The 25,766-nt window shown below is 40.6% G+C and overlaps 1 long non-coding RNA gene across 2 annotated transcripts; it reads left to right on the forward strand.

Moving 5' to 3' along the window:
* Nucleotides 1-6,198: 6,198 nt before the first annotated feature.
* Nucleotides 6,199-24,451, forward strand: LOC135279618 (uncharacterized). Of its 2 annotated transcripts, XR_010346848.1 has the most exons (5): nt 6,199-6,322; nt 8,268-8,423; nt 10,765-10,961; nt 15,112-15,251; nt 24,188-24,451. It is a non-coding gene; the product is annotated as an uncharacterized LOC135279618 (long non-coding RNA). The 2 variants fall into 2 exon arrangements; XR_010346847.1 differs by lacking the exons at nt 10,765-10,961; nt 15,112-15,251; nt 24,188-24,451 and adding an exon at nt 9,806-9,878.
* Nucleotides 24,452-25,766: the final 1,315 nt, after the last annotated feature.

A 25,766-nucleotide genomic window follows, 5' to 3' on the forward strand; every position in this document is an offset into this window, starting at 1 on the left:
ACTGATTACACCCCCAGCCAGGCAGTACAGTCAGGTATCACACAAATGTGCTTCCTGGATTTTGGGCATGTCTGCATTTAATGGTAGCTTCTCCCGTGAAGAGCAGTGTGCTGAGTATTTGGTGTCCCAGGCTTTGTTATTTCCACTGTTTTTATCACCTGCCAACCACCTCTGAGTAATAAAAGTCAAGTAAATCTTTACAGGACCATTAAATACCCCATGGAGGAAAATTGGTCAAACATGAGAATTATTTACATTTATAGCAAATGTAAATTTACTTTCTGAAGAGAATTAAAAGTAAAGTTGTCTCCATAATTTGCTATCAAACCACTTTGGAAAGATTTAATCTTGCAAAGATGAGATTTTGAAAATATCAATCTTTTTACTTTTAAATGAGTGAGATGGTTAACAACAGAGCACTGCAGACCATTTCTGTTATAAGACAAGCAGACTTGTGTGTTACAGGTGTCCAGAAGTAATTTGCTCAGCATCAGAAGACATAATTAGTTACTGCAAGTTTGTAATAATTACAGCTCTGCTGTCAGAGCAGTTGAAAAAAAAAAAGCTCCAAGTACATGAAATAAAAGACAAAAACCAGTACAATACCTGCTTCTCAACCTGCTGTGGCCCCAATTATATAAACTCCTCTTCTTTACCTATAATTGTTGATCATATTTTCCTAGAGTTGCTAAAATTCCACCTGCAATTTACATGTCCTGCCTTGAGTGATTCAAATACACATCAATGGACTCTGTGTGTGTGGCAGGAATTAAAGGGGCTGGAAACTCAGTGTATAGAAAGATTTTAAGAGAAAGACCAAAGGTGAAGAGGATTTCATGTGAACTTTTCACAATTTACAACATGACAAATTACTGAAAAATACATCATTATAAATAATGCATTATTTTCTGCAATGGTCTGAGCACAAATTTACCTGCCCAACATCTTGGCTTGTGCTTAAGTTCATATTGCTATGAATACCTTTGGTGTTCTACTATTACAAATAAAGTGCCCAAAATATTTGTCTCTGATGAGAACAGATTTGAAGGAGGGTAGGATTTTTGGGAGGGAGAACAAATACTTACTCTGTACCTGGTAAGAGTGTTGGAAACTTAATTCTGATTCCACTAAAGCTTATGAATGGTTTATCATTGAATTCTTGAGGATTAAGAAAGAGCTAGACCAAGACTGAATGTTTTTAGAAATCTCAAACTCTAATTACTTTTGTATTACATCAACAGCAAAATTCTGCCACTGGGTTATTTCTGAGTTAACTCAGCAGTGTCCCTGAAATACCATATAATTTGGCTCCAGTTAATATTGCAACTAAAATTCCTTTTTTTTTTTTTTTTGGTGAGACTCATTTTTGTTTCTACTTTTATTTTTTATTTTTATGTTCTTATTTTTTTTTAGTTCTAACATGTATTCCATTCAAAGAAGCCCATAATTTTTAATTATTAAAATCACATTAAGGAAAACAAGTATTTTCAAAGCAAAATATTTTTGCTGCAGGGAAAATAGATTATTTATCCTTTAAAGAAGGGGAGATGATAAATATTTCATACTGAGATAAATACATTGCTCAATACTTAATCTTTAACATGTGCTGAAACCTAAGGGATTACAAGGGGTTGTATCAGTATTCAGTTTATTACTGTAAATATTTTGTACCATGGAAGTACAGTTTGTGTTTATTGTTTAACTCAATTCTATTATACTGCCTTACACATAATGCAAAATAATTGTGGATTTTAACTGGAATGTGGTAGAATTGGACAGAATCCCAAGCACAGGAGGCTCAGCTCTGTTCCATATTGCTCAGCCTGAGCATGGGCATTAGAAAGGCTTTTTCCTGCTTTTCGCCCTCCATCCAAATGCATTGGCAAGTAAAGCAATATCAAACAACACACCAAAAGGAGAAAAAGCTTTCAATTGTTGGAAGGCCTTTCATTTAAAGTAAGCTCCTGCTTTTAGATGCATGTCATCCTGACAGGCCTCTTCTTTTCTGTCCTGCAGTGAGATAGATAATATCACAGCCTGCCTTAGAGATAAGGGATTCTGGGGCAACAAAGGACCAAAATATGGAACTTAGATTATTGATGCATTTAGAAATCACTTTTTTTCCTGTCACAGTGAAGGTGAAATGGATAGGTTTCATAGGGAGACACCATCCTGAACTTAAAGCTTCCTTCTCCCCATACCTCTGTGCCTGACTGCTGTAGGCAGTGTTTTGATTGTTACTACCGCACAAAAAAAGTAGAAATAAAAATATGAAATGGCTTATTAAATCAATGTTTACATATGTTCTTTCAAGGAAACAGTGCTGCATTATTTTTCCTTACCTTTTTTCATTATGCTGTGTTTTAGTTATTAACATGTTCCTATTTACAACTCCAAGTCCCTAATTAATCATAATGACAAAACCAATCTTCCTGTGCAGGCAGGGTTTACCAAGTGGGATTGCTCAAGTCTTTTTCATTACATCCAGCAGCTTGCAAACCCAGGCTAAGCTGAACTTTCACTGCTGTTCCCAAATACTTCAGGTTTTTGCATTATTTAAAATTCCTTGGCACTTCAGGAAGCATGGATTCTTTCTGGGAAGATGAGCCCTGGGATTGCAATTTCACACTAAAATGTGGAATTTTGGTGCAGTACATCTGAGTCAAACTGGGCAGGAGAATATCAGTGTAAATTAACTTAGTGCTGTTTAATTAAGTGAAGTATAGATATAGGGCTGAGAAGGATCAGATCTTTACATATCACTGTGACTTGCATCACAGTGGTCTTTGATTTAAAATAAAATAAAAGGCAACTTTTTCTCTTTTTCTTGTCCAGACCCAGAGTATAAATTTTGCAGGTTTCAAGTGGCTGTAGAATTAATTTTGTGCCCCATGACTTTTTCAGTCTGTCAGTTCCCCTCAGATAGAAATCCAAGGGGAAAAGTGGGATTTTACAACCTTCACAGAGATGTTCACGTTCTGCCGTGATATGTCCACATTCAATCCCAAAGAAGGTCACCAAGCACATAGAAAAATTACAGCAGGATTTTGGTAGCTTTAATTCAAAGTTTCTTCATGGAAAATATTCAATTACAAATAGGCGTTTCTAATGCAAATTGATTTTACCCTCAATTCATCACTAAGAACACAATTCTAGATTGCCATATACCCAAAAAACTGTATTTTAAAAGCATTGTATTCTGAACTCTGTAGTCTTAGCGTTATTTATAAGTTCTGCATAACTATTTTTGCAATTCAGATCTCATATATCTGTTGTATTTAGAAGACTAATAGATCATTTACTCTGAAATTTCCGTTTTCTGGCATCTAAGAGACCAAAAATAAAGAAAACACAAAAATGCAAAGGGCTTGAAAATGAAACAGATTCACTAAATTACATCCAAACATTTGAAATCAGAAGTCTTCAGATATCATGCAGGCTTAGTTTCTCGTTGTTCTTGTATAAAACAATTAAATTTTAAAAGCTGTGTGTGTATTTCCAAGGACAGGCTAAGAGAGAAGTCCTTCTTTGCAGCTGGATATGTGTGTTACTCTTCACTGCAAGTCAAATTCTGTGATTGGTTCTAGGTTTTGATACAGATTTAAGAGAAGATAAATTTCAGGCTTTGATGAGGTTTCTATGGTTGAGATGACCCCTGAGGTGTTAGAAAGTCTCTTTTTTCCCAGCTCCATGACCAAAGAAGAAGCCGAGATGCATCAGTTCTGCTTTTCAAGGTTGTTTATTTTTCCTTATCTATAACATTCTTTTTCTTACCCGCTGAGGTCTGTCCAGCAGGTTGGTTCATGGCACACTGCCTGCCCTTGGGGTGGTGTTAACTTTTTATACTAAGAAATATGTGTACTTTATTTACAATAATTTTCCAATACCTATCACCTATGTCAGACAGTCTGTCTCTACTCTAAACCAATCCAAAAGTGCCACCATCACAGCAGAAGATGGAGGACAAGAGGAAACAGGAGGAAGGACAGAATACACCCAAATCCCTCCATCTTGCCTCCTGAATCCCCATTCTAAAACCCCAAAATTCTACTTTTCACCCTGTGACAAATTAACTACCATTCTACTTAAACTCTTGTGGCTTGTAAATCCTCACACAAAGGTGGTAATTTTCTCCATGCACTAAAATCGAAGGCACAGGTGTCTTTGACTCCATGCCAAGGTCTCTGAGCCCCTTGCCAGGGTCTCGAGCCATCCAGGGCAGCCAGAGGAATGTCCTGGGTTCCGACAGTGCTTGAATCAATAAATACATTTTCTGGAAAGCATTGCCTTATATTAGTATATCCCTGTCTTTTAGGTCTTCATGAAAGAATTATTCTTGATATCTGTGTCATGAAAGAGAAATAGCTCATCTGAGCACAGACACAATATTCTCATGAAAAGAGAGCTGTGCCTAAACCAGCAAGTCTGCCTGCTCTCATGTCTAAATAAATTGAAAATTACCTGTTTCCCTACTGACTGTGGGGTTACTGGGTAGAGCCAGTTTGCAGTTAACTGTATAAGACCTTCAAGATGTGTTACAAGTTCCTGAGCTGCCTTGTCCTCTCTTTTGTGCTGATGGAAAGTTGGGATGGCTCTGACAGAGGCAGTGGAACTCTGCAGATACAGTTATTAAGAACAAATGAAGTTTTACTATCTTTAAAAGACAGTAAAATGATAAGAACAATGTCTGGAAATCAAGGTGGGCTCCATATTTCAACTGAATGGCAATCTTCCCTTTGGACACCTCTTACAAAATTAAATTAATTTGAAACTTCTTGCGTGAAAATTGGAAAACCCCAAAACCCTGTTTATTTGTCATATTTATGGTGATTTACATATGTTTTATGTATATCATCTCATAAATTTCACTCCACCAAAGAATAGGGGATCACCGTTTTTTCAACTCTTTTGGTGACCTCATTACTTCTACAAAATCATTTCTCCCTTATTTATTCCATGAAGCAGTATTTAAAGCAATTGGCATGATTAAAAATGTGGAAGAAAAGGAGCTGACATTGCAATATTCAAAAGTCATATTTCACATTTACCTCTTGAGTGGCTCCCTGAGTTTTGTCACTGAGCACAACTCGGGAAGTGAAGCAAATCCATACCCCTTGCCCATCAAAACTGAAGAAGGCTAACCAGCTGCCTTATTTCACTGGGAGAAATCTGGAATCTGGTGCAAAATGTGATGATGTGAAGGAAAAAAAAATACCATGGCAACCTACAGTAATTTAGAGATATGGAAGAAGCATATGGAGGATGCCGATTCCATGCACTAAAGCTCATAAATCCCAAATTACCCATAAATACCTAATTGTGTGTAATAGCAACCAAGGGGGCTCTTCTTAGGGGTTACAAAAAAACTAAGTAATTATATTTTGGTTGTTAGTAGTTTAAAACAGCATGTTGTGTTCACCAACATTTATTTTAGGGAGGTATGTGTTATGCTATTTATCACATTTCCCTGGAGGACCCATTAATGCTGCTCACAGTAACAAAGTGCAAATAATGAACCTGGAAGTCACACAAGTTATTCCAGAGACAAATAGAATGCAGCCAGGCAAAGGGAGAGGATTTCCTGAATTTTGCTTGATAATCATAAGTTTAATGATCATAGCTACTCTTCTCAGATATAAACTTTGATTTATGTGATACATTTATGGCCTTTTTCTTATTGTCTTCTGATACAGAAGGTGCTGACAAATTTAAGGGCTAGGAAGGCAGTTTAGTCCTCAGAACATTGAGCTAATGAGCTGTTAAAGCATTTTCTGCCAGCTTTGGAAAGAGGATTAAAAAGTAATTCAAGATGCAAGAAGTGATATAACAACTTGTTAATTTACCTAGAGGACTTGTTTCCTTTTCTCCACCAAATGTCAATTTTTATTGGCAGCTTAACCACGGATCAAGGCAAGTATATGGTAAATGAAAATAATTTCAAAAAGGAAATCTTAGAATCATAAAGTGGCTTGGGCTGGAAGGGACCTTGAATCTCATGCAGTCACAGCCCCAGCCATGGCAGGGACACCTTGCACTGTCCCAGGCTGCTCCCAGCCCCAGTGTCCAGCCTGGCCTTGGCCACTGCCAGGGATCCAGGGGCAGCCACAGCTGCTCTGGGCACCCTGGGCCAGGGCCTGCCCACCCTCACAGGGAACAATTCCTCATTCCCAATCTCCCATCCAGCCCTGCCCTCTGGCACTGGGAGCCATTCCCTGTGTCCTGTCCCTCCAGCCCTTGGCAATTGTCTCTCTCCATCTTTGCTGCAGCTCCTTCAGGCCCTGCAGGGCCACCCTGAGCTCAGCCCAAAGCTTCTCCTGTGCAGGTGAACAATCCCAGCTGTGCCAGCCTTTGCTCCCAGCAGAGCTGCTCCATCCTCTGCTCATGCTGGAGCCTCCTCTGGGCTCTCTGAGCAGCTCCAGGTCCCTCCTGTGCTGCCCGGGCTGGGGCAGCTCTGCAGCTGGGCTCTGGCTGAGGGCCAGAGGGGCAGAATCCCCTCCCCTGCTGCCCACGCTGGGCCCAGCCCAGGGCAGGGCTTGGGGCTCGCAGCTCTCGGGGCCGGGCAGGGCCAGCTCTGCCCCACAGCTCCCCCAGGGCTCTCCCGGGGCTGCTCCGGCTGCTCAGCCCGGCCCGGATGGATCCCGGGGCTGCTCAACCCGGCCCGGATGGATCCCGGGGCTGCTCAGCCCGGCCCGGATGGATCCCGGGGCTGCTCAGCCCGGCCCGGGTGGATCCCGGGGCTGCTCAGCCCGGCCCGGGTGGATCCCGGGGCTGCTCAGCCCGGCCCGGATGGATCCCGGGGCTGCTCAGCCCGGCCCGGGTGGATCCCGGGGCTGCTCAGCCCGGCCCGGGTGGATCCCGGGGCTGCTCAGCCCGGCCCGGATGGATCCCGGGGCTGCCCCGGCCCAGGTGCAGCCCCGGCACTCGGCCTTGTCAGACCTCAGCAGATTCCCAGGGAATTCCCACTCCTGGAGCTTGGCCAGGTCCCACTGCCCCCTCAGCTCCTTGTCACCTGCAAATAAATTCAGACCAGTGAAGGAGTGGATATCAGGGCTCATTTGTGTCTTTTAAAGCCTTTATTACACAGATTTCACAGCTTTAGTCAATAATAACTGACAAATGAATAATTACCTCAGTGTCCAGTACCAACTAAGGCCTGATGCTTTTGTGCTATTTATGAATCAGCTGACTTGAGATAGAAAGGTGAAATAATGTCACTTTTAATTCAGTAAATAGAATTCTCAACACCCTAATGCCCAGCCCAGAGATCAGATGAAGGGGTGAAAACCCACATGGACTGGGGAAAGGTGAAAAGATTCCTGCAGCAGGAGATGTTAAAACTGAACTTCATTCTCTGCTGCACATCAGTTTTTGAGAAATGATCCATTCTTCCTATTCCTCTGTGGGCTTTTGGAATGCTGCTCCTATTTGTGATGTCTTCAGCTCTGTCTCCATTGTCTGTGAAATCTTTGTGTTCATACACTGGAAGCAAAGTGCAAAATGCTGAAACTTTTCAAAGAATACTTTAGTACTTTTAAATCTAGTCATGTCCATGTCTAATACATCTTAAAGCTTTAATTAAGAACATATAGCTAATGCCAGCTTTATTATAAACACAGGAAATCAAATTCTCATCATTAGAGTTAGGCTCTAAAAAAAGATCAAAAGGAAGCAGATGTAATGAAAGTCTCTCAAAATCAGAAAACATTGTATTAATCTGTTTTACTGGGTGAGACACAGGTTCTCATCACAGAAGATTAGAAAAAAATTGTATGAAACTACTCAGCTGGACTTCAGCAGGGTTGTTTTTAGATGTAGGGTTTGCAGGTCACTCTTATTTGCAATCTGAGTGCACCATTATTAGCATTATTAATTGGCATTATTATGTGTAATACTGCAGTAAGTTATGTCCAGAGGTGCCAATTGTGAGTTTCCCCAGCCTGTTGTTACCATGATCCATGCTGGGAATCCTCACCCTGTGTTTCTCTCTGTTTCAGTCTTACGCCTAATAACTTTTATCATTTGTTTGTGAATGATTACTTCTTGTCTCTCTGTGGAGATGCTACACCAAGTTTTTATGTGCTGAAGTATTCCTCACTTCCAGTCTGTGCTATACCTATGGTAAAAGAATATTACAGTAATTATTTTGAATATTATGAGTTTCTCATTGTTGTTATATTACTCTTCCCATTGCTATTTTATTCTTCCTATTATATTTTCAGGATTAATTAAACTGAGCCTAGAGACTTTCTCAACAATTTTCTTTGCAGGTTAAAGTCCATTCTCACCTCATCAGAAAATGAATATACATGCATGTGTGCTGTAGCTAAGACTGAAAGGATAATTGCTTCCACTTGCCTGACCATTGGATAAAATTATTTGCAGAGTTACAGGCAACTCCTGTGAATGCTGAGAAGAGATTAAAGGTATGACTTTCATTTGAAAGGTATTCAGGTTGTTTATGGGGAGGCTTGTTCCAATCTATTTTGCAGAAGATTTGTCTTTTCAAAATGTCAGATTCAAGAACTTCCTCAGCCTTTGGGCAGACTGCAAACACTTCATGGAGTCTCTAAAACTCACAGAACAGATGAAGATGCACATAACAGCTTTAAATTCCATTTCCACACCTTGTTTTATTTTAAAGACACTTTGACTTTTGTAGAAACACGCTTTGTTTCAACTACTGTGTAACCATGATGAACAGCTCCTGTCTGCTCACATCTCTGTTCACTTTGTTGTTCTTTTTTCTTCTTGTGCCCTTGGGTGGCTTTCCCCACGTGGCCAGATTCATATCAGCACTTGTGATTGAAGCGTGTTCGCTGCTTTGCAGTCCAATGCTCTTTTTGGCTTGGAGTTAAATGACTGGGATTTGAAATCAATCAGGCTCCTGCTCAGAAGCTGTTCAGCACTGGTTAGGTCATGTTCCTTGGGCATAATGAGGCACTGAACAAGTTAAGGTTAAATGGATTTTTAAATCAATAACTACAAACCAAGAGCCAACACGATGTCACAATTTTTCCTTCTACCCCTTTCTTTTTAGAACAAATATTGATGAGAAGTATTTCAATAACAACCTTTGCCATGGAGAAATTCTTCGTGCTGTCCAACCTGAACTTCCCCTGGCATAGCCTGAGCCTGTTTCCTTTTGTCGTGCCTCTTTTTCCCTGGGAAGAGCCCAGATTCTACCTGGCTGTATCCCCTATGACTTTTTAAATTTTTTTTATGAACTTCAGGTTTGTTTGGAAACAATCCTTGGCTGAAGCACAACATCAGCACAAAATGAATTTGGTGACCATAAAATAATTAAAAGTAAAATAATGTAGGCTAAGGCATTTTACTTAGAGAAGTAAAATAATTCCCAAGATCACTGCACTTAATTTTAATTTCTTATACTCAGTGTAGACAGTTCCAATTGTGTTGATTTGCTGCCAACAGTGCTTTTGCCATTTCAGCATCTGGAAGCCTTGCTGTTAAATAATCAATATTTATTATTAAAAATGGAGAAACATTCACTAAACTTTTCTTGGAGATTTTCCTGACATGCTTTTGATACCCTTTTGTTAATGAAAACTCTTGGGACTGTTTTCAAAATTTTTCAATGTATTTGCAGAAAGAAGAGGGCAGGAGAAGAGGCATTTCTAGTTCCAAACTTCTCAAAACTAACCAGATAGAATAGATAATGCTTAGCAAGTAGAAATGTTGAATTTAACATAAGATATTGTGATATTACTTATTTTAATGTTCCTCAACTTTTTTTTTTTTTTTTTTTTTTTTTTTTTTTTTTTTTTTTTTTTTTGTGTGATTAAAGGAACTGCAGCCTGCTCCAACACCAATGGAAGTTCATGGGGAAAATCCCATTTCCTGTTTTAAACAACTGCAAGACTGCAAGTGGCATAAGTAATGATTTTTTTGTTCAAAAATATACTGAGTGCTTCTCAGTTTTTCCTCTCTTCTTTGTTGTAGATAATAAACTCTTTAAACCTTTCTAGGTGCAATCTGATATTTCATAGACATAAGAGACTTGTCATTTCTTCAGATTTCACAATCCAAGCAAAACATTCAATCTTTTCATCTTTTCCCATGAATGAAAATATTTTGTTTATTAAAAAGAAGAAGGATCATATTCTAGACATCTTTATCCAGGGCAGATTGGTGACTTCTAGTGTCATATGAATACTAATCGTAGCTTTTGTAAAACCTTATTCCAGAACATGGTAATAGTATGAGCAATGTCCATTCCTTTTATAAAACTGAAAAAATATGGATTTTCTGCATAGTCAAAGGGGACACACAGAGTGTCTTAATAGTGTGTGCTTCCAGTCAGACTGTTTTGTCTGTACAATTAAATATGTTGTGTTTGGGCAAATTTTGGGCTTGATTTTATTTACAGGAAAAAAAAAAGTTTAATAGACAATACTTTATAATGTAAAAAAACCCTTTTTATTTCAATCAAGTTTCTCCCCTTGTATGTTGTTTATAATTATGTAAATAAAAATAGTTTCCTCTATACCGATTCAGGTGTGAGGAGCTGAATTTGTAATGTATGTGAATCAACAGTTAGACTTGTTCTGTCATTAATATCTTGTAGTGTTGAGGATCCTTAGGAATCCCATTCTCATCCTAAATAAAGCTAATTTAGATAATTAAAGTATAGCTAGACATGGACTAGCATATGTGGAGTTCCCGAATAAGTTCCTTATTAAACCAACCCCTTTCAGATCATGATTTTGAAGTCAGTTTTCCCTTTATTTTTCCCACCTTGCTTAGATAAAATTGTTTGTGCTGATATCTCAAGGAAGTGAGCAATGGTGGGATTAAGGAATGTGGAATTCCAAGGAGCCAGCTGAAGATGGAACTGACTGAAGTATGAGGGATGGCTTTGTGCTCCTGCTGAAGGTGGAGGGAGCCCACAAACTCACACTTTATGTGCTTTGGCTTCTCTTTGCAGCAGGGGAGTTTTTAGGGTAAGCAATGTGGCCTTTGCTATAAATCTCAGACAAAGGTCAAAATGTGGAATTGTGTATTTACTAAAAATCCAAAGGATTTAGTAACTTTACTAAGACATAAAACCTAAAGAATTTTACTGACTCTCCAGCGATCAAGATAACCTGTAAGTCAGTCTTGCAGAACTATCATGAACTGTTCCAGCTGAGGCATGGATTTTGCCCATCTATACTGTCCTGTGGTAGCTGATGGATTTCAAAGAACCCATTCTGATATTTTAGTTAGCTCTTGAAAGGAAATAATCATGCAGCTAAGTTGTGAGGCCGAGTATTGTCTTAGGTTGCAATGTAAGATGTAACCAAAAGTATGTATTCTATCAGCAGCTATTAAAACCAGGTGGGGCAGTCTTCTTTGTCTCCTCCATGATCCATCCTCCGTCCAGGAATGCTCTTCTGTTCATGGCCAGTGAGTGTCCCTGCATAGCTGGTAAAATTCCTTCATCCCCTTGGGAGATGCTCCATCCAGGGGAGGAACCAAGCATTCCTACCTGGATACAATCTGACCCTGGAACACCACAGCAGCCTTTGCCCACTGCATTCCCAGAGGAAGACCAGGCCCATCTCCAGCAGCCCTGGAGCTCCAGAGGAAAACTCCAGCCTTGTGCAGGATCCTGTGCTCCAGCAGAAGCACAGCTGGCACTGCAGGAGGGCTGAGCCCCCATGGGATGGGACTGTGCCACCACCCTGACCCACAGGGGGCCAGAGCATGTTCTGACTCTGGCAGTGGTTTTGTGCTATTGCATTTATTTTAATTTTCCTATTAAATTGTAGTTCTGACTTGGAGTCTCTTACTGGTTTGCTTTCAAACTAGTACAAGTATCTTCATAGGATTATCATAGAATCATAAAATGGTTTGGGTTGGAAGAGAGCTTAAAGCCCATCTAGTCCTACCCCCTGCCATGGCAGGGACACCTTGCACTGTCCCAGGCTGCTCCCAGCCCCAGTGTCCAGCCTGGCCTTGGGCACTGCCAGGGATCCAGGGGCAGCCACAGCTGCTCTGGGCACCCTGTGCATTTGCAGTGCCCTTGTGTTCATCCAAGGAGGTACTTTATTTTTGAAAGAGAAGAGGAAGAATTCAAATACCAACAGGTTTAGTTAGGTATTTGGTGGCCTTCGCCTGTGACCAATAAAGGTAAGTTTTCTTCAGAATTAAGGTTCTGATTAGAGGGGTCTGGCTGACAAAGCTGGTCATTTAGGAGAGTGTAAAACCCCACTTTGAATTGTAAAGCTTTAAAAATGCTCCTCATGGAAGAGGAACACAATTACTTGAGAAGAATTTTGCAGGTTTTTTCAAACACTTCAGTACAGGAACATTTGCTGCCTCCCTTCCAAGTCACAGGCATACAACACTGGGATTAATCGTTCTCAAGCTCAATCCTGTACTTACAATCTCCTCTTTTAAAACTGTGCTTACAGAGCAATCCCAACTGAATTCACCACGAGTAGGAAAATTTCCTTTGGGAGCTCCTGCTAATTCAAGTGACTCAAAATAGCTCGTTCAAAACAATTGTATTGTTTATTCACCCAGAAGAACACAGTAAGGCCCATTCCTCTGAGAGCTACAGTAACTTTGCCAGTTTTCTGAAAGTTTAAGAAGCTCAAGCTTGACCCAAATACCTTGAGTTCAGGGCCAGGAGACACAGCATCTCTCTCTATCCATAAATTTTGCTGGAATATGGCCGTGCATCCACTCATCCCTTCCCAGTTTGGGGTTGCTCTGCCCAAGAGACTGATATCCCTGGGAGATGAACCACGATCAATTTCTGGCCAAAAATAGCATAATTTAGTTTAAGAAAGTGAACAATGGTTGGGAGAAAAGTCGTCAGTTTTAGTTTCTTATCAGGTTATTTGTTAGCAGTTTAAATTTAAATTTAGGAGTGAAAAAAAAATCTTAGACACGTGATTTAATCTACTTTGATTACTGAAAATATGCTTATTTTAGTGAAGGGAAGGCAAAGGCTTTTGTCAGGATAGTTATCAAATATTTTAATTAGAAACTGCTGAAACACTTCTACTGGACTTTTGTGTTATGAAAGGGCTTAGATAAAAGTAAATACTGGGGTTTGCTCGTCTCCCAGAGTTCACAAACTTTAGGACATGTGGATATGTGTGCTATACACATTCTCTGAACAGAGAGAGACATAATTCTCTCTCCCAGGGTTTTTCCTGGAGAAGGCAGTGAGAAAGCTCAAGCAAAGAGGAAGGAAAACAATTCTTATCTCTACTTGCTGCGCCTGTTGTTTGGCACACATGGAATGTGTTATGGGGATTGTTTACCTAAAGTGATTTGTTAATTGGACTCTGGTGGTGGTTGGTTGGATTGATTGGTCAGTTAGGTCAAAGCTGTGTCCTGGCTGTCTCAGACAGTCACAGGTTTTTCTTTAGTATCTCTTTAGCACAGTATCTCTTTAATATAGTATAGTATTAGTGCGATATAGCATAGCTTAATAAAGCATTTGTTCAGCCTTCTGAAATCATGGAGTCAGAGCACATTATTCCCTGGCTGGGGGCTGCCCTGCATTGATACATACATGTTCATTCAGGAGGCTGTGCTGGTTTGTGCTGCCTGAGGAAGTCAGGGCCCCTCCTCTCCGGCAATTCCAGTTTTTCCAGGGTCAGAGTCACCCTGACAGCTGTGTCATGCCACCAATCCATCTGCTGCTGCCATGCAGGGATTTTGTGTAATCCTTCATACACATCCTTTGGCTCCACTATTGCACCTAATTGTTTTGGTTTTTTTGATGTTGCAACCCTAAAGGATTAAAGGTGTCAACTTTCAAACCATGACCGACAGTACCAAGTGTAAACTCTTTAAAAGTGTTGTTTCTTATAGAGAGCTTCCTTTTAATGTTAAATCTTGTAGCACCCACCAGCTTTTCTTTCTCCTTTTGGCTAAGATCAACATTATTTAAAAGGCAGTGCTTTTAAAGTTTGGAAGTGAAAAATAATTTCATTTTTCCGTTTTATACTTTCATTTTAATTGAAAAAAAAAAAAAAAGGTGCTTATCTTTTCTTCTGTCTTCCACACACAAGTCTGGTGCTAAATATAGACAGGAAAAATGAGATTTCAAAGATGTTGTATCTGAACTTACTCTACAAAAAAAAATATATATGTTCCATTTTAAGTGGTGGATTTGTTTAAGTTAACTTGATAAAAGCTGGAATTGGTGACAAGATGATTTAATACAACCCTTGCTAACAAGTTGCAGACATTACCAGTGTGTCAAAACAGCACTGCCAGAGGCATTCTGGCATCATGCTGGACTGGTAACTCCAGCGCACTTAAACAGCTTCCTGGCAGCTCTTTTATTCCTGAGTGCTGCTGATTAAAGGCAGCTTCAGTTACTGTTTTCTTTCCTTCCAGATATTTTCATTCACATACACTATTATTTTTGCTCACAAATAGAAAGGTAAAGATTTTAAAAGGAATAAAAATGAAAATGTAGAACATTTAATAAAAAATGAAAATATAGATGTATGTCTTGACTGGATGCGAACTGGAATTTTAGAATTCTTTTTTCTTCTACAGTTGGGTTGCTGTGTCTCTGTTGTGATGCACAGCTCAGGTGCACTTGGCACCTCAGGAATTTTTGGATGTTTGCCCTTTGTCCACCTCCTTCAGGAGCTCTGTCTATGAAAGAGCTTAGAACTGCTATGGGAATGAATATTCTTGTCATTTCAATAGATATAAAGTGGCATTTGCTGAGATATATATATGTAAATATTTTTTTCTTATGAATAATGTTGAAGTTGAATTTTATTCCTTTGATTTTAGGAACCTGTGGAACTAGACCACAAATGCTATGCAAAACCTTCAATTTTGATCTGAAATAAAAGTGCCATTAAATTTTAAACTGTAGTTTATCTTTTCCCATTTCTGTTCAAGGTGTTGATAATGTCCTGTAAGCAAAGAATTTGCAATTAAAACATACCTATCCAGTAGGCAGGTATAAGAATGCTTTCTGAAACTGTTACAAGCTTTAGATTAGGTTTTCAAATTGTAACAGATTTCACATCAAATGTGTGATGCTGAATTTTACTCACAAAATGTGCTATTTTGATTACTTATTTTTAATTGGGTTTTTTATTGTTTTACATATCTTTTTTATAGGCAAATGTGGGGGAGAGATCTGTGTAAAATGAGATGGGAATTTGTGTCTGCTGGAGCTGGAAGCTCAAAGCCTGAAGCCTTGAGGTTCCTGACAGGAAGATTTGTTCACACTGTTCTCATCCCTGGAAGGACATGGAGTGGTGAGTAGTGGATTTTGGGAATCTGTCTGTGTGCTTGTGTAGACAGCTGCTGCTCATGATGCTGCAGCCTGTGCTCCTGCAGAGTGGAGCAGTGGGAAATGTATATATTGGGTTGTTTGAAGTGTTTAACTCACCAGAGCTGCTTCCCAAAACTGAGCACAGCTGCTGTTGAGCTGTGTTTGTGCACGGTGTAGTGCAGCTCCCTGAGCACAGGTACCTGGTGCTGTTTTGGAAGCACCAGTGTAACCAGCACAGCCAGACCAGGCACAGCAGATGCAGGGTGGTGAATCATCAGCCGGATATTTATGCACCAAAGTGTCTCTGGATTTCCGCTTAAGTAATCTGAATTTCTTCTCAAAACTCATTCAGAACTCAGGAATATGCACTAGACAGGAATATAAAATATAACTCTCTATGGTTCACCAGGTCCTGTGGCCAGGGCTGGGCCTGTCATGGCCAGAGAGCCCTGGAGGGGCTGGAGTGTGTCCAGGGCAGGGAACGGAGCTGGGAAGGGGCTGGAGCCCCAGCAGGGGCTGAGGCAGCTGCAAAGGGGCTCAGCCTGGAGAAATGGAGGCTCGGGGGGCCCTTCTGGCTCTGCACAACTCCCTGCCAGGAGGGGACAGCCGGGGGTCGGGCTGTGCTCCCAGGAACAGGCACAGGAGCAGAGGGAACGGCCTCAGGCTGGGGCAGGGCAGGCTCAGGGTGGGCTCCAGCAGGAATTTCCCCATGGAAAGGCTGCTCAGGCCTTGGCAGGGGCTGCCCAGGGAGCTTTGCAGTGCCCATCCCTGCAGGTGTCCCAGGAAGGGCTGGAGGTGGCACTCAGGGCTCTGGGCTGGGGACAAGGTGGGCATCGGGCACAGCTGGGACTCCATGGGCTGGGAGGGATTTTCCAACCCCAGTGATCCTGGGATTCTGTTACCTCGGTGGAGTGAATGCAAAAAGTAAAAGTTAAAATCCCTGAGGAAATGAAGTTACAGAGCAAACACTGCAGCAAACACAGGACAACTTCTATACTGTGCAGGTGGACAGGGCTTTGTGTTTAAATTACAGGGGCACTGGTAATATCTGATACATGGCTCCAGATGTTGCATCAGTAGCTACAAATTTAAAGATAACTCTTGATATTGTCAAAGGGCCTAATCATCTTCATTTTCTATTCTCTTTACTATTTATGCTAAATGTCCCATTTTAACACTGCACTACACATTTGTGTCCTAAAATATAATACGTGTAATCACACAGCCAAATGCAAAAGATGTGTCAGTTCTGTGGTGTATTAAAAACATGAAAATAAATGAAATGGATTCTTTACTTGTACTCTTGAATTATCCACTCAAGCATTTTAACTGGCAGACTCCTTCTAATCCCCTGACAGCACCTGGAGGGGTGCTGGTAGATCACCAAAGGGATGGTGGGAGGATATGACATATGACACTGAGGCAGGATCTGAACTCAGACAAATGAAATCTGTCAGCCAGCTCCTCAAAGCCTGCCACAGTTCTTATCAGTGCTTGGTTGAGTTGGCTTGATACACAGACTTATTGTATTATTCAGCTGGTTTGATTTTCCTTTTTGTGACAACCTTACCCTGGAGACCATCCATCTCTTTGCAGTGTTGGAGGATGACTCAAACTGAATGATATTTCAATATTATTTATAATCCCACACTGTAAACAGAAGTGATGGTTGCCTGTAACCACTGTGACGAATTCCAATAGGTACATTGGACTTCTGTTTTCTTGGAGAGTTGGAAATACTTTAGAAATACTTTGGGAAACTTCACAGTCCAGGGTAGTAAGTTTTATAGCAGAAGAGCTATGAAATACCCTGCAAAGACAGGCATTTTTTCCATGTATGCCCTGGCTGTTAATGATGCATGTGAACAACTACAGCTGCAACAAATTATTTGCCAAAAATTGAAATGGTAGCTATTATCAGCTTTCAGCTTAAAAACAGAGCTATGATCAGACATCCTGAGAGGAACATCCCCATTCACTGTCGAGCAGGTTCAGTTTTCACTCCTCCCCATGAGCAACATCCTATTTTTGCTGTGATTTCCTTTGGGTCCCACCAATAGAAATAATGATCTTTCAAATAACAAATTTGATTGATCAATCTTTTTAACTGCATAGCATAAATAAAAAGTTTAGTGTTTATATAAGCTGTGGCTGCCCCTGGATCCCTGGCAGTGCCCAAGGCCAGGTTGGCCAGGGCTTGGAGCAGCCTGGGACAGTGGAAGATGTCCCTGCCTGTTGTCAGTGGTGGAACAAGATGAGCTTTAAGTCCCCTCCAAGTCAAACCAATCTATGAGGCTTGGATTCTGTGCAATAATTAAAAATAAATTTTAGTATTCAGAGTTTTCTTTTACTATATTTGTTCACGTTTCAAAATATTTTTGAAATATACCACAGAAATATTTTTTAATGAAGCAGCTTGCACTTCAGTATTTTATTTTTCATTTTAATAATGTAGTTACATGTGTAAAGTACAAAGACAGGCAATGTACAAAGGCTGTAACTGAAATAGAAATGTACAATATAACACAATACTAATCCTATTAAGTAATTCTATTTGCTGATGCAATACAAGGCAAGTCAAAAATGCACAGTCTTTTTTGTACACCTGTCAAATGGCTCTATAATAATTCAAATTCTGACAACTGGCATTGTTCTCTGACTGGCAAACAAAGCAACTATTTTGGTGTTTGATCCAGTTTTTTTGATTGTGACTGTTAAATGACATACTGCGTCAAACATTTACAAAAACCAAGGGAAAAGGGTTTTTTCTATTCTATATTCAAATGAGCTAACAAGTGCTGGCAGATTCACAGATGCCAACAGCTAACTAATCAACAAACACTAGAAACAACTCAAATCATCCCCTTGCCTAAATTTGGGAGTTTTTGTGACCAAAGTTCTGTCTCCAGCCATGGGCCCAGTACAGGAGGAACCTGGAGCTGCTCAGAGAGCCCAGAGGAGGCTCCAGGACGAGCAGAGGATGGAGCAGCTCTGCTGGGAGCAAAGGCTGGCACAGCTGGGATTGTTCACCTGCACAGGAGAAGCTTTGGGCTGAGCTCAGGGTGGCCCTGCAGGGCCTGAAGGAGCTGCAGCAAAGATGGAGAGAGACAATTGCCAAGGGCTGGAGGGACAGGACACAGGGAATGGCTCCCAGTGCCAGAGGGCAGGGCTGGGTGGGAGATTGGGAATGAGGAATTGTTCCCTGTGAGGGTGGGCAGGCCCTGGCACAGGGTGCCCAGAGCAGCTGTGGCTGCCCCTGGATCCCTGGCAGTGCCCAAGGCCAGGCTGGACACTGGGGCTGGGAGCAGCCTGGGACAGTGCAAGGTGTCCCTGTCATGGCAGGGGTTGAATGAGATGGAATGATCCTTCCAACCCAAAGTGTCCTCTGGTTCCATGGAAGGTGAGAGGGGAATGTATTTCCTAATGTCTGTTTGCTTGGTCCTGGTTTAATGAACAAAAGCACCCCTAAAACAATATATTTCCTTAAAGTCCCCATTCTGAGCTCTTTCCCCACGGGCTGTTCTCGCATGTTAAGCACCCAGATGTCACTTAACTCATGCTGTAATTAGAGAAAAATAATTAACAATGTTCCTAAATGTCTGAATTCTTGGATTTGAAAGAGTAAAATGCTGCTAAGAGAGATTTCTGAGGCTTTTCCTGGTCATGGAATGCTACCAGGCATTCCAAGGTATTCCAGCATCACTCTCAGTAGGTTGTGAGGTGATGCCAGGCAGGTTTTGAAAAGTAAACTCTATGAGGCTCCCAAATGAGACAGATCTCTTGATTATTTGACATTTATATGTGTTTGGATGGCAAAGCTCAGCTGTTAGTAACTGTTACCTGTTCATGCATTTGTCTGGTCAGTGTAAATCTTCTTTACAGCTTTCCTACAAGACCTTTTGTAGTTTTATTCTGGATTTTTTTTTCTCTGAATTCAGTCAGTACCAGCTACATGCAGAGAAAAAAATAATTAATTAGTAAAGCAGAGACAAATTCAACCAGGCTGACAATTCCCTAAAGATGATGATTTAGAGTCAGTCTCCTCTCTTACTCTGCCTTAGACTGACTTTTGAGCCAACAATAAAATACAACCAGAACTTCATCTACCCACAGTTTAAGAATTTTATCTCTTTGTTTTTCTTTATTTTTCAAAGAGATCCCTGAAACAAAATGGGGTCATTTCAAGTTGCAAAGCAAAATCAATTAAACTTCTGAAGTTCTAGGATTTATGGAGAAAAAGTGGCAAGTTTTAGTTTTAATTTGATCTGCATAGTTTTTCTTAGTTTTTATTGCCTGGTTCAGTACCTGAATCAGAAAATAAATCACTCACAGAGCTCTAATGATGCTCTCCTTCAGAACAAAGATTAAGCCATGCTGATCCCTGAAGAGATACTAACAACTGCACTGCCCAGGAGTGGGAGTAAGCCTCTCAAAATTGGGTATTGTTAGAGAAAATAATATGTTAAAAGGACACACCTCCTGGCTACTTTGTCTGGAGAAGAATATCTCCATAAAAAATAATTATATTGCTTCTCAGTCAGAACTTATCAAAGGGAAAGTCTGTGAATTTTGTCTTTTCCATAAAAATCCATGTATCATAAAACAGCTCTTCTGAGGAAATCTTTGCATCTTGTCAGGGAGTGCTGGTGCATTCTTGCATAAGCATTCCATACTTGTGAATAAGCAGCAGCTTCTATAGCCCAGAGTGGCATCACAGCTGTATGTGTGCAGCATCCAGCAAATAAATCCAATTTTCTGCGAGGTTTGGGAGCCTTTTTCTACACTGTTTTATTGCTATCATGGCTTCACCTGTGAAACATATCTAAACCCGTTAAATCATTTTATATGTATGGAAGATTATCATGTGAAGAGATGCTTCCTACAGGAGGGTATTGAGCATGTCAGGAGTATTTGAGACAAGGACAGGACTTGCCCCTGGATCCCTGGCAGTGCCCAAGGCCAGGTTGAAGAGGGCTTGGAGCAGCCTGGGACAGTGGGAGGTGTCCCTGCCCATGGCAGGGGCTGGAATGGGATGAGTTTTAGGTGCCTTTCAACCCAAACCAGTCTGGGATTCTCTGATTCTTGCAGAGCCTTACTGGTTCCAGTTCTGAAGACTGGCACAAGTTGTTTTGGACATCAGAGCTCCAGATAAAGTTGATTTGATAAGCGACCACAGACTTTCCTTCCTCCTTACCCTATCATAAATTTTTCTCTGTCCTCTGAGACCACCAGTTAGTTCTGCCCTCTTTCTTTGTCATCAGATTTTAAATTTTTGAGGCAGGGATCATCCCTTTCCAGTGCTCTTCTGTTTCCTCCCTTTCCTCCCCAAAACTGAGTCAGAACATTAAAAAAAAAAAAAAAAAAAACAAAAAAACCACCGCCCTGTAAGAAAGAATGCAGTAGCAAATATTCCCTTTTCAAATAGAATCATTACCATAGCACAGCTATCCTTCAGCTCCCAGCAGCTGCAAATGGAACAGGGAGATGTTAGTGTTCACTTCCACTGATCTCATTATACAAACCACTAAGAGGAGCAAGGGAATACATTTGGAGAGCTTTCATGTGGTTAAAGCGACAGGGGAAATTCAGGCTTTGATATTCCCTTGTTCAGTATATCTGCCTCACTTTGTGCCTGCCCCTCAAAAGCAAGGCTGAAAAAATATTAGAGGGTTGTTGAAAGGGATTGGAAAAATGAGAAAAGGCTCTAATTAAAAGGACAAAAATACACTTGGAAAGTGTTTCTCAGTGTTTTTAAGTTCAAAACCAGACCACCTATCCAAATCTCCTCATTAAAAGTCAGATTCAATTTTCATGCTGAGAGCTTGATACCAGGTTTCTACCCAGCTAGACAAATACTTAGTGCTTTGATTTCTACATTACCAAGGTGACTAACAGGCACTGATTGATACCTGTGTTTGTGACCTGATGATCTGGGTAGGGAAAAGTCAGCATCCACCATTGCTAATTTGTGAAAATTCAGAGGTCAAGAGATTTGTCCACAACTGTCTGTAATGCAAAGCACAGCCCCTGGCTCTGGAATGCCATGTCACCCAATGGAAACATAAGAACCTTTCCTTCATCTTATATTTTCTTTTTTCTTTTCTTTTCTTTTCTTTTCTTTTCTTTTCTTTTCTTTTCTCCTTTCCTTTCCTTTCCTTTCCTTTCCTTTCCTTTCCTTTCCTTTCCTTTCCTTTCCTTTCCTTTCCTTTCCTTTCCTTTCCTTTCCTTTCCTTTCCTTTCCTTTCCTTTCCTTTCCTTTCCTTTCCTTTCCTTTCCTTTCCTTTCCTTTCATTTTCTCTTTTTTCTTCTCATTTCATTTCATTTCATTTCATTTCATTTCATTTCATTTCATTTCATTTTTCTTTTATTTTTCATTTTCATTGTAACACTGTCATCTCTGTGCCTTAATGACTCACTCTTCTATTAGCAGGACCGGAGCTGTGGAAAATCTAGGATGGAAAGCAAAGTGGATACTAGCCAAAGTTTTCCTTGAGTAGCTGTGGCAAGGCTTGAGGGCAAAAAAAAGTATAAAAATCCTATAAAAATAAATACATGGGGAGTCCAGCTAAAGAGGTGCCAAAACACCCCAGTAACACTCCATAATTCCTTGCCTTCAGAGTATGGCACTGTGTAGGGCAGAGTGCATATGAAACGTGGCCCTTTCCATTTCAGGCTGCTGCAGAAATGCATTTCCCTTTGGTTTTCCCTGTCTTCCTTCAAAACTGGAGTTTGTTAAGCCCCTGCACAACTGATTCCTGCTCTCCAGAGAATTCAGCTGCACAGCACTTCCTTGTGCAGTGTTCCCAGCCTGGGGGAATGTTCTGGAATGTGACAGAACAAGGAGAAGTGTGTGTGGCCACTGTGATGGTAACTCCGAGGCAGCAGCATAAATAGCTGTGTGCTTCCCTTAAGAATTTAATTAGTCATTGCATTTGAATTATTCACATGGAAAAAGATGCACTAGGTAGCTTTTAATCTAATTAGGCTATTAGGTAGTAGTAGCCATATCTAAACAGAAGGTGAAGATTGTATTCCAGTCAGTCAGGGTACCAGTCTGGGAGGTAATGCACAAAGCTGGGTTCTTCCCATGGCCATTGAAACAGGGTAATCTTTAACCCAAAGAAACAAACCTGGAGGTTAAGCTACACTTTGTGGAATTTAGATATACCTTGCAAAATTTAGTTAAAATATTTACAGAAGGAGAAGTTTGTCTCTTAATATAAGAATTAAATATATATAAGGAAAATATACAGAGAGAATACATATAAATATATATTTATTTATTCACTGCCAGAAAACATAGCCTGTAAATAGTGTAATTGTCAGCTCTCACAGGATAAAAGCAATACCTGCCTCAAAATAATACACCTGCTTGAAAATTTTATAAGAACTAGAATAATGGGGCTATATTTTAATTTTACTAAATTATTTGGTCTTGATGCAAAGATTTATTTTACAGAATAAAAGCATTTAAGCAGGACTTAATATTACTGCTTTGTGTCAGTGATAGTAACACTGGGACTTCAGTCTGCATTACTACAATGATTAATTAAAGTCCTTGTTCAGGATGAGTGAACATCATTATTGTTTTTAAATAGGAAAGGCAGATAACCATTAGTGATTACTCCTCAATTCCCAGTCTCGCTTGTTAAGGACTAAAGAATACTAAAGCAGGTTGTATAGTTTTCATGAAGCTATAAGCAGAGCCAAGAATAATAATATTACTATGCAACACATACAAAGGTAAAGAGTGAGAGCTGGATGAGCTTAAAAATTAAAGCTACAAAAATTCTGCACTGCTCTAAGTGAAAACATTACTGTTATTTTTAGTAATAAGGTAAAGGAAATGTGGGCTATAGCTTTCTTTTAAACAATTTTGGTAACTGCTGAATTTTTAGAATGCATCCCTGGATGCAGCTGCATTACTTAAACCATGTAAATAAACTACATTGCCTTAAAAACCACCGAGAGGAATCCTGTAGTCTTAGATATTTTCAGTATATCAGTAATATTGAAATACAAACCTGACTGCCAATTAACTGGCCATTAGAAGTTACACACATTGGTTAAAAATAAAAAATCACTGAGAAATTCTTCTGTTGACTTGGCTGAAATCAGGAATTAAAGCCATAAGAAGCCATTTACAGTCAGGCTTCCATGAGCAAAATAATTTTTAGTATGGATTTCTAGGGAGGTATGAAGCTCCAAAACTTTTGTTTAGATTCATCTTGCATGTCCGAGTGGTTGGCTTTGGATTGCAGGTAAGAGAACAGAGAGAACACTTCTTTGCTCAGTCAACTGTACAAGCAGGTGCAAATTGTGCTGGACTTCCAGCACAGCAAGACATGTGCACACAAAACCTTTCAATGCCATGATGCCCATAATGAAGTTAGAAACTGGGAATTACTGAGCACCTAGGAAACTGCAGGGAACAGAAATGACTGTTAGGGAATAGGACTGAAATCAGAGAAGCCAAGATAGATTTAACAGTTAGAGAAATTTGAAAGCTGGGAAAATGTACATGCTTTGTGGTGAGAGGCTTCATACTGCCTTTTTTCACTGGAAAGGTGCTCAGGCCTTGGCAGGGGCTGCCCAGGGAGCTTTGCAGTGCCCATCCCTGCAGGTGTCCCAGGAAGGGCTGGAGGTGGCACTCAGGGCTCTGGGCTGGGGACAAGGTGGGCATCGGGCACAGCTGGGACTCCATGGGCTGGGAGGGCTTTTCCAACCTTAAGGGTTCTGCACAAGTCTGTTGGGCCTTGCTCAGAACCCATGGACTCACCTGCTTTACATTTCCTTCTTTCACTGAAGAAATAAGGGACAGGTAAAAGTCTGATCTTAGTGAGAGCATCACACAGCTTAAATGTGGTCCAAAAGTAGGAATTACGTCAATTATCTGTGTTCTTCTCTTCTCCTTGACAGCAGGTCTCAGAATCTCCTTCTTCTGGCTCTCAGCCTCCATCAGTGCTCTGACTCTGCAATGTATTAATTGTATGAAGTGCACAGTGTCCTGCTGCATCCATTCACCTGAGCCCTGCATTGGGCTTTTCCCCTGCAAAGTCACAATTTCTTCCTGGCACCAAAATCCTAAAGAGGACAGATTTGTAGTGGTGTGGTTGTGTGCAACAGCTGTGGAGGGAGGAACTCCCACTGGCCCCTCAGTCAAAAGGAATCCAAGAAATTAAGTGTGGGAAGGGAAGGGAAGGGAAGGGAAGGGAAGGGAAGGGAAGGGAAGGGAAGGGAAGGGAAGGGAAGGGAAGGGAAGGGAAGGGAAGGGAAGGGAAGGGAAGGGAAGGGAAGGGAAGGGAAGGGAAGGGAAGGGAAGGGAAGGGAAGGGAAGGGAAGGGAAGGGAAGGGAAGGGAAGGGAAGGGAAGGGAAGGGAAGGGAAGGGAAGGGAAGGGAAGGGAAGGGAAGGGAAGGGAAGGGAAGGGAAGGGAAGGGAAGGGAAGGATGTGCATCCTTGTAGTGTAACAAGAGCAGAGCTCTCCTTTCTCTGCTGTCCTCTGTGGAGAGTCACCAGACAAATCAGAAAAGCACAGGAGGTCAGAGCTATTTCTAATTATTACAGTGTTAATTTAGAGCCATCAATAACTCAGAGAAATGCTTCCTGAATGAATCCATTTAAAGCACACATGGTCTGAAAATATGAAATCCCTATTAAGGGAAATGCATGCAGCAATAACAAAACCTCTCAAATCATCTTGTAAACAAACAAGTATTTTGAGAAGACTTTTTGGGCACATGTTGCAAAGAACAGCAAACAATCTTTGTGGTTCACACTGAACCATTATATTCTGTTACCTGTCTTTCAGAAAAATATGAAGTGAAATGATGAGCTGAAGCTACATCACAACAATCTCAGTGACCAAGAATTCAAATTTCAAAGGAGATGCAAGCAAACAAAAATATCATCAAAAGATACAAGTTCACAAATAAGAAGAAAATAGTCAAGTGATATAATGTGTTTTCTGCTGAAGAACAGATTTCAGGTCACATGAAATGAAGGAAAGATGGAAGATTCTCGTGATAAAATTATTCTTTCAACAGGACATAAAAGATCATTAGGGAGATCATTAAATCAGGGCAATTAATAATTTGTCCAAGACAACTTTTTTCAAAAAAACCTTTAATATTCAGGATCCCACTTGGGTACTCAAAACTTATATAACTACAAGTGAAACCATGATGTTGCCATTTTTTGCACTGTCCTTCCATCGAATGGAAAAGCTTTGTTTCCTTCAGCAGCTCTGAAGAACTGGAAAATAGAGAATATGGACAAACTCCAGAAACTTATCACCACAGAAACATGAAATCCTTCAGATATTTGGTATGAAGGATGTTAATTATTCAGTAGCTAAGGGGTAATCTCACACTTGTGTTGGCTCCAAGTTAGGCAGCAGATGCAGTTGCCATCCAGTTCTTTTATTTAATCTTTATGAAAATAGAACTGAAGTGGAAATTGATGCAGAGAGTTGGATTAGGGGAAAGGTCAAGGTCTGT

Source organism: Passer domesticus, chromosome 12 (assembly GCF_036417665.1).
Source record: "Passer domesticus isolate bPasDom1 chromosome 12, bPasDom1.hap1, whole genome shotgun sequence".
Taxonomy (NCBI): domain Eukaryota; kingdom Metazoa; phylum Chordata; class Aves; order Passeriformes; family Passeridae; genus Passer; species Passer domesticus.